This window comes from Etheostoma spectabile, chromosome 8 (assembly GCF_008692095.1).
Source record: "Etheostoma spectabile isolate EspeVRDwgs_2016 chromosome 8, UIUC_Espe_1.0, whole genome shotgun sequence".
Lineage (NCBI taxonomy): Eukaryota > Metazoa > Chordata > Actinopteri > Perciformes > Percidae > Etheostoma > Etheostoma spectabile.
Window position 1 is genome coordinate 23,672,803 of NC_045740.1, and position 9,753 is coordinate 23,682,555.

The window sequence follows — 9,753 nt, forward strand, 5'->3', positions numbered from 1 at the left end:
TTACTTTTAACTGGCAATTTTTTATAGTTTTCAAAGATAAACAGGTCAATGGGCACCTGATCATAAATGAACGGATTATGTCTCATTCACTCTATTTGCACAATCCATCTCTTTTTGTTTATGGGCAGTACCAATCTACGATGAACTCATCTCCTCTTTCATCCTCACCACTGCGTGAACTTTCTGTTAAAGCTGACTTGCAACATCTTGCATAGTGATTGCTCTTTCCACATTGTTACAGGATTTTCCATTAGGCAGGACATGATTTGGGTGTGGCTGCCTACAATTTACCACATTTGAATTCTTCAGATTTCTCTTCTGTACTTTTTGTTGGTAAACGTTGTCTTTTTCCTCAGCTCTTATGTACTGCATGCACTGTAGTTTCACCTCTCGAAGCTCTTTTGCTTGTGCTCGAGTGGTTTCCGCTGTCTGACAAGTGACACACTGTCTAGTGTAAGTCCAGTCTCTCTGAGCAGTCTTCTCTAAGTGCATTTCCGCTGTGTCCACAAACAATCCTGTCTCTCACATAGTGAATCTCTCAGGGTGCCAATTCAAGTTTTGCTTAGTATGTGAAGCTCTGCTAAGTACTGGTCAAAAGGTATTCTGCTTTGATCATGGGTGAAAAACTTATACCTCTCAAATGTCACATTTGACTAGGCACGAAGTACTCTTCAAACTTGTCATTAGATCTGCTAATGTCAGATTAGCTTCATCCAGCTGAAAGCTAAATAATGTCCAAAGCATCTTCTCCCATAACATGCAAAAGGATGTGAGCTTTCAATTTTCGTCCTCAACCCTGCTCCGCTTGCTGCTAAACATATATTAAATCTTTGCTAAAACGCTTCCAATTATCAGCAAGATACCAGTCAGGTGCATGAAGTGGGGGACTGTAGCCTTCTCATTACGAAAGTCGGGGTATCAGGACTCCCAGCCTCTCTGTGTTGCTGGATGTCCTCCAATTCGGGCACAAGATCCTCTTCTACTGTCGATCTGTCCCTGTCCCCCGCTTCACTCCACTGCCAATTGTAAGCATCACAAGCCGTAGCAAATCCTAGCATGTTGCGTTCATCACCCTTACGCGACCGGAGACTTCTTTCTTTCCGTCTTTCCCCGCGACAAATCTCCTTCGTAGCTGATCGCGGCCACTTTGACACCATGTGTTGCTTTGCTTAGACTTTATAATAAGCAGAACGAGGCGTATTTGTGGTTGAACATACTTTACTCACAGCTTTCATCGAACAATGCTGCTGTACTACCCGCATGGATACTACTGTTTTTTCCACTTCCTGCCTCCGGCTTCCACTACCGTGGCATGTGGGTAATGGAGTTCTAAACCCATGGTATCCATAACATCACATAGGCCTCTCCTTTTGTTATTTAAGTAGTTATCTGTTCACTCGCACCTACTGCTGAAGCACCGCCTCTTCCTTTTCAGCATTTTAGCCAAATTCAACTATGTCCAAAATTAATAATTAACTCGGTCATTTAGAAAAGTCTAGATCTGTAAAAAATTGTGGGGTGTTCCTGACTGCCCATTTAGATGGGAGGAGATGGGACAGATTCAGACTACTCATGTGTGTTGCAGTATTATCCCAAAAGTTGACGATACAATACAGAGAGAACCTAAGACAATAAAAAAAAGAACGAAAATAATCTCAGGATTGAATCTCTTTTGCTTGTATCATGGGGATGCTTCTGCTGAAAGACAATATCAAATTTCTATCTCACTATTGCATTAGTAAGCATAACATGCCATTAAAACTGTAATGTGCCTGACATACTTACACAATCAGTTCCAGTATACTAGGTACACCTGATAATTATGCAGTCTAATACAACCGTCCTGCAATATAATCTACCTTCATGAAGTTTAGTTTGTTGTGTTGAGTGCAGTGGTTTAAACTGTATGATATTTTAAAGGGGGTAGTTTGGTGCGGTTAACTTATTATGTTAAACTGACAGGCGTTTCTGGTATTAGCAAGTTGTGACATAAACGGTTTGTAGAACAACCTAAATAGAGATTCAGCAATTCTCTGTAAGTGGACATGCTCCACCAGAGGGCACTATATTATTCATTACACAGACTGTACAGTGACGTGTCACTGACTGGAATGCCCAAAATGCAAAATTGATATTAAAATAATTCTAACAATGTGTATCTCTCAAGTTGGTAGTAGGTGGGGGGGTAGTTTTGTTATCAATGTTATACATTATGCAGATGCAATGTATATTAAAGTTAAATAAAAACTATTTTCACCAAGTAATTATACAGGATTTTGCAGTTCACAGAAGCTCTATTGCATAGCCTACTGATTGTGGGCTTCTCTCATAAAAACCCTTGACAGTAGGTGGAATTCAATCGCAGCTGGGATGTTTTATTCTGACCTACCAGGTCCTTCCTGCTCTGTGGAAGCAAGCTCCATCTAGAGGAGGAGCAGGGTATCCAGAGGGTAGCAGTCATTAACATGCCTCTGGCTCGGCTCTGTGGAGCTTAACGGGAGGACCAGGCCAACAACTACAAATGACCTACAGGGTGTCCAACGTATTGTCACATTGGATAATGCGTTGCTTGAACCTTTTTCAATAAAAAAGTACAAGACGGTTAAGGCATGTAAGGCAGGATCCTGCGTGCTCTTAAAAAGTCTTAAAGCCTAAATTAACAGTGACGTGTTTAAGATAAAGGGTAAATGTTGCCGGCCGCATTACACGCGATAGCCTAATGTAATCCTCTGTGTCTTTAGTTACTCACTTCGAGGCCATTTGTAGTCCATTAGAGATGCGCAGTTGCAGGGAGTTTGTATGTTTATTTATGTTTTCATGTCAGGGACATGCACACTATTAATACATAAAGTAAAAATGTCCAGAATTAGCCGGAAGTATTTAACATCCGCTGTCCCTGGAATAGTGGTAAGGGTCACTCTCTATGAGAGGTAATAGATTAAGCTATCAGTATTACTCAAATTTGGCCCTATACATTAGAAGTTGATTATAACAATGCTAAAAGAAAAATAACATAAAATCAAGAACAGTTGGCTAAGATCAAACAAATACACACACACAAGGGAAACGGGGGAAGCAATATGGCAGTGATGATGGTGTATGGATTCTTATCAAAGACCTTAGTGTTTGTTTGTATAGGGAGGTAGGGGTTGAGAGAAGTTTGGCTCGCTTGTGACCAGGTTGTTAAGCAATAAGTGATGATGAAAAGATTGAGTGCCACGCGACCTTATTACGCCTTGTGCGGATGGCAGCTTCGGTTATAATCTTAAATTGTTTTTTTCTTTTTTTCCAGGTTAACTTAAACAATTGACCAACTTAGTGTGCAATTAAAAGATATGTTACGTTAGAGCAGCTAATGATGGTGAGCAGTGTTTTACCGTATTTTATATCTGCTTTCCGGATGGGAAGGTGCGAAATTCCATGTAGAAGCATCGCACCATGTCACAACAGCTGATCCAAACATTTCCAGACAGTTGTATAAAAATGTTTAACAAAAACTTGTTGGAGTGTTGGAGAGTGTGTTCCACAGTGGTTCCTGACTTATTTTTTGGATACAAATGTGACAAAAGTTGTTTTGATTCAACTCTATGATGTTGACATGGAAATGGTGGAGTGATATTTTAAGTGATGAGCCTGGTGAGCTGTCATGCGATTTGAGAACATTCTACAACATTCTATCATGTCATTTCTGAAAACATTTTTGGGTCTTAACTATATTTGTGGTGGTTTAAAAACATTTAAAAATGGTGCAAGAACCATGTTAAGGTAGGTTAGATATGCTTGCTATGGCTTCAGAAAAGGAGCTCAGGCTGTTTCAGTTTTTTTTCTTTATAGGTATAGTGTACCTATTTATGAGATTGTTGCGTTAAGAGCATTTGATTTATGCATCATTGTTGTAAAACACTAGTAAAGTTGAGTTTCATGAGTATGTCATCCAGTTGAGGGGGCAATAATGAGGACAATACATGTTTTCTGCTGTGTGGTTGCTCATGAACTGTGTGATTATAAGATGATCTTATAGTGGCGTTGTTAGTTGTAGATAGCTTCCTCATAGAAGATAAAGATGATGATGATGTCAAACAAGGAAACAAAGTTTAATCACACTCTGTTCCCGTTGTGGCTCTCTTTTGAGCACGGCAGTCAATAAAAGGGGACAAGTCTGGTAATGATAATGAAAATATTATAATATTTTAAGTCAGGTCCTGTCTTGGTGGCAATTGAGCTGTACAACTGTATGCAAGTTAAGTGTATCTTATCATTGTCAGTTTAAAGCACCTAGCTTCAGCTGGTTTGGATACAGCTGGATGATAAGCAGAGCTGAAGTTGAAAGTGCAACTTAGAAATGAACAATACGGATATATCAAACCCAAACAGTTAACGACCTAAACTATTGGATATATTATTACTTAAAAGTGCAATAGAGGTATAGATAAACAGGCAGTCTCCGTGAAGTGACAGGTCTTGTGCTAAGTGGCAGGGGCATGGTTGACCTAAACATTTAGTAAGCAGGCCTGAGAGGGATCTTCGAGGACAAGAATACGAAGATCAGGTCATGTTAAGCTTCCTAAATTGCCATTTACATCTAATCAAACCAGTTTGCCCAGAATGGTGTGCGGAAGTCATGTGCGGGTGTTTAGAGAGAGAGGGAGAAGGAGGGAGGGGGAGAGGGAGGGAGGGAGGGAGGGAGGGAGAGGGGAGAGAGGGAGAGAGAGGAGCGAGAGAGAGGAGAGAGAGAGAGAGAGAGAGAGAGAGAGACAAAAACAGGAGGAACAGTTGTATGATAAGAAGCAGCTTGAATGTCTCTTGCGACGAGGCTGCAGGATTATAGCACAGGAAAATACTTGGTGAAGAAAAAGGATGAGCTGAGTTTCATTACTTACTACAGTAATGGGCTTGTGTCCTCCATGTGATTGGTATTAGTTCAAGTGGAAAGCAGCACAGAAGAGTAAATTTGAGCTTACCATTCCCAGTTTTAAAAAAAGAGAAAGAGGGTCTGAGTCATGTGTGCAACTTTGACAAGTGCTGAATTGTTAAAGTGTGCTATGCAAACTTTCTTTGTTTAAATACAACTTACAACTTTTAGGTTTTTCCTTGTTTGTTTTGCATGCGTTGAGGAGGATAAGTCCTCTTTGACTAAACCATATCTGACAGGAGATAAGCTGTACCAGTCTCTTACTCAAGGAATAATCTGTCTATTAAAGTGGTTCCAGAAGTTAGCAGGCATACGGACATTTTGACCTGATTATCTCTGCAAATTGCAACAGTTGATGCGTTACACAGTTGATGCGTTACATGTGTTTGTGTAATATTGTAAGACCAACTGAATCTTGAAGCTTTTGTCACAAACTTTTTAAGAATTTAAGAAGGGTTGGAACTTAAAATGCTCTACAATTTTGCCAAAGCTCAAATCAACATTTATACAAGTGAATCTACTCACTGGGTTGCCTCAAAACGAGGTCAATCAGGGCTCCATCTGTGCGTTTGGCCTGCAGGCCTACAAAAACAGGTTTTACTGATAACATTAAAGATGGCTCGTCTGCACCAGAACCTCAAACTGAAATGGCTACATTTAATTTTGTCATCATTCATTGTATTATTTACATCTCCTTTTCCTAATTGTGAGATGATACAATTAGTTTGCCAGTGTGCCATGCAGTTTTTTCTTTCTATTTGTAAAGGTTTCAACTCCTATTAGGGCTGCAATTAATATTATTGTCATGGTCAGTTAATTTTTAATGAATCTATTGTTAACAATAGTCAACAAAATCCAGAGAAAGGTTTGCAGAGCCCATGGTTACATTTTTAAATTTGTTTTGTCCCAACAGCAAAACCCAAACCAAAGGTATTAGTTTTAAGTATTAAAACCCAACAGCAGCAAGGCATCACGTCGGAGAAACTTTAAAATGGGTGGACACAACACACATGTAGATTACAAAATACAATGTTTTATTTAAGTATATGCTGGTGTGGTGTGTGTGTGGGGTGTGTGTGTGTTTGTGTGTGTGTGGGCGAGTTACCTTCTCCCCGTACCCCCAAAAGAACAAAAATACAGATACGTCTCGCTTTTATAAGAAAGCCTGCACGCTATGTCTGCACTTGTCTGTAGCTGGTTGTGCGTTGTGTAACAGGTGTGTACTCTCCCTCTTGCGTTTTGTTGGTTTACAGATAAACCGTCGCTTCGTTGGTTATCACAGCAGTTTATTCTGGTAAATAACGAACAGTGTGTTCCCAATCACATTCGTCACTATAATGAGCTCCAGTTACAATGAAACAGGCACGCAGATGCAAAGAAACAGAATTATTCAATTCTGTTGCCACAGTTGTACATAAAAGTTAGGTCATCAAGCTAGGCAACCGGTGTTCCGGTTTAACGGAGACCATGTTAACTGGCGACCGTCAGCCAAAGCGTCTGTGTGTCGTGGTGACGACAGCTGTTGAAAACGGGAGAGAATACGTAGCTGTCTCTTGAATGCCTTTTGTGAAGTTGTCATTAAAATGTTAAACATAAAACGTGTACGTTACCTCACTGATTGTCTTGGAGTCTAGTCTGAGGAAACTTGTCAGTGAGTTTGGAACGTGGCTTGCTGTTAAGTAAAACAGTAACACAGCGTTGCTCTTCCTGTAATGTTATAATACATTTATTGAATAACCTATTCGTCTCAGAGGTTTAAGTAAAACATGTCACGTAGAAAAGTATTAGCCTTTCAAAAGTAAAAAAAGAATGAACAACTTGGATTCAAACTCGTAGTCACCTTTTGTGAGAAAATACAAAAGTCCAAGAGTCTAACACACGCACCATAACATCATGTCATGAGCTGCTGGGCATGGCTGATATCAACTCAAAGTCACACAGCGTCTCTTAAATGAGGAGGCAGCCAGATCAACTTGTGACCACACCCACTGCGTGCAAATAACTCACAAGTTGCTTTTGCTCAGAAATCGTCTTTATTTTGTTTGAGTCCCACAAAATACACATCTTGTATGTTTGTCACCGGTAAACACCATTCAAATCAACCTGAAATCAAATGTCCATCTCTGTTAACTGACGGTCGCCAGTTAACATGGCTCTCGTTAAACCGGAACACGGTTAGCCTAGCTTGATGACCTCCAACTTTTATGATACAACAATGTGGCAACAGTAAATTGAATATTTGTTTTCATTTTAGCTAATGGTTCTCTTTATAGTGACGAATGTGAGTGTGAAACACTGTTCTGGTATTACAGGTACAGTTTCCTATTTTTGATTTATGCTATAATATTTGTTAATATCCTGTGTAATACTGTTACCTGACCAGTCTCAGTTCATTGAACTGGAGCTCATCATAGTGACGAATGTGATTGGGAAACATGTTCTGTATTTTACCAGAATAAACTGGTGTGATAACCAACGAAGAGCGACAGTTCGTCTGTAAATTTTCTAAAATTTTATGAAAAAAAGACCGAAATTCATGGTCTTGGTGGCACTTCTCTGACCTCTCCCAAGTTGATCTGGGGTTCTTTGGTGCAGTATTGCAAGCCAATTGTAAAAATGTGGGTGTAAAAGTGGACTCGACCTTAAATTTGACAGCCAGATTAAAGCTGTGGGAGAGTCTAGCTTTTTCAGTTAAGGCAGCTAGCAAAAATTAAACCAGTCTTTCAGAGACAAAACTGAGATAGTATCCCGCCTTTCTGACCACTCAGCGGGATTACTGTAATGCACTTTAATGGGGTAGCGGGTCCTCCATTGCTTGTCTTCAGCTTGTACAAAAGCTGCTGCACGTCTTTTAACAGGCACAAGCAAGTATGAGCACATTTCACTATTTTAGTTCACTCCACTGGCTGCCGTCATTTAGGATTCATTTTAAAATTCTTTATTTGCTTTAAAGCCTTGAATGGCCTGGCCCCCCCTTACCTCTCGAGCTGCTGCACCCTACACCCCAACCGATCTCTCAGGTCAGCTGACCAGCTGCTCCTGACGGTGCCTAAAGCTAGGCTTAAGCTCAGGGGGGACCGTGCGTTTGCCGTTGCAGCTCCAAAATTTGGAATGTAACAAGGTAAGCTCCCAGGCGCCCTTAATACAGTACTTTAAGTACATTTTCCTATGAAATTTACACACTTGTATTAATGTTTTCAATACAGGACTTTTTGTAACAGTGTTTTTACCAGTGACGTGCAGTCAGGGTAGGCAGGGTAGGCGTGCCTACCTTGCCAAAATTCAAGATAAAAATGTATTAAATAAATGTATTATAAACTTGTATTTGTATTTTACTGTTTATTCTGTGATTTATATGTGTGTTGTTCCAATTATTTAGACGGTACAATAACAAATGTAGCAGTTATGCATAATCAAATAGAAAAAACGGCAGAATAAGCAGTGCCTTACTGCCCTTCAAGCGATTAGCCAAGCGATCTGTATTCTTTAACATGTACGTCAAAAGGCACAACTCTGCCGTGCCTTTGTACGTAAATGTGTTATGCCAGTAATCATCTCCGTTAAATATCAAACATGAACCAATTAAATGAGAATTACTGTCCCTTTGCGTAGCTGACGTCATTACACCAGCTACGTGTAAGGGCAATCCCCGCGAAATTCAAAGTCAGATGACAGCAGCGGTGTCCGCGATATCACAGCGGTGAGGAATTTCTCTAAACTCGATTTTAATTAAAAAAACGAACTAATAGCAAGATGGAGGTCTACGCCAGTTTAGATGGACTACTGCAGCAAAAGGGACAAATACTCGTCGCATCGTTTCAAACTGACTGGTCTGGTTTGGAAGAAAACCTGTGGCTATGTGGCCGTGCTAACAGTGAGCGGCGGGACCTCTACGGGGTCCTGGATCTGAACAACCTGCCCGCAGCTGTAACCAAGCAGGAGAAGCCGTCAGCTCATATAATACCGGCAACTACAGCTTCGCACGTTGTCCACCCTGAAACGGATCAAAACATCAGAGACTATGAGTCAGAGACTATGCAAACTAAAGCGCCGTAAAGACGAGTTTTACAAAGCTGTGATCGACGCCTTCACGAGAAAGCGTCGGATGGATATATGTACAAATCTGCCGATTGGTGAGTCAGAAACTATTTTGGGTTTAGTGTGATTGAACTAATGCTGCTAGCCATCTGCCTTCATATTCAGTTGAGCAGTGTGTGTTTTCATTGTTGCTGACTGGGACTGACAAACATAATTAGTGCTGTGCAATATTAGAACAAAGATGGTTTCATAACTTGCATTCTGATGTGGACAAACTTGTGTGGTGTGTGTGTGTGTGTGTGTGTGTGTGGTGTGTGTGTGTGTGTGTGTGTGTGTGTGTGTGTGTGAGAGAGAGAAAGAAAAAATATGTCACCCAGAGTATTTGTCTGAAATCTTAACTTGCGGGAACACACTGCATTGCGGTCTTCAAACACAGCTGGTCCTAAGGTCAGGTAAAGGTGGGGGGGTCAGGCTTTTGCGGTGGTCCCCGAGACTCTGGAACAAGTTACCCCCCGATATTGCCACTGTTACAGATGGTGCTCTTTTAGGTCCAAACTCAAAACATATGTTGAATCAGGCTTTAACACATAGCAGTGGTGGGACAGTTTCTCTTTTGTTTCTTTGAGACCTTTCTGATTTACTGTTCACTATGTTCACTCTTTCTATTGGATGATGTCATTATACTCATCTGTTAAGCACGTAGCCGATCCAGGACCCCGTAGAGGTCCCGCCGCTCACTGTTAGCACGGCCACATAGCCACAGGTTTTCTTCCAAACCAGACCAGTCAGTTTGAAACGATGCG

The 9,753-nt window shown here is 40.8% G+C and overlaps 1 protein-coding gene across 1 annotated transcript in view; it reads right to left on the minus strand.

Annotated features, from left to right (window-relative positions):
* The window catches only part of syt19 (synaptotagmin XIX), a 58,491-nt gene that overhangs the window by 7,342 nt on the left and 41,396 nt on the right, over nt 1-9,753 (minus strand). The gene's annotated exons all lie outside the window — the stretch shown is intronic.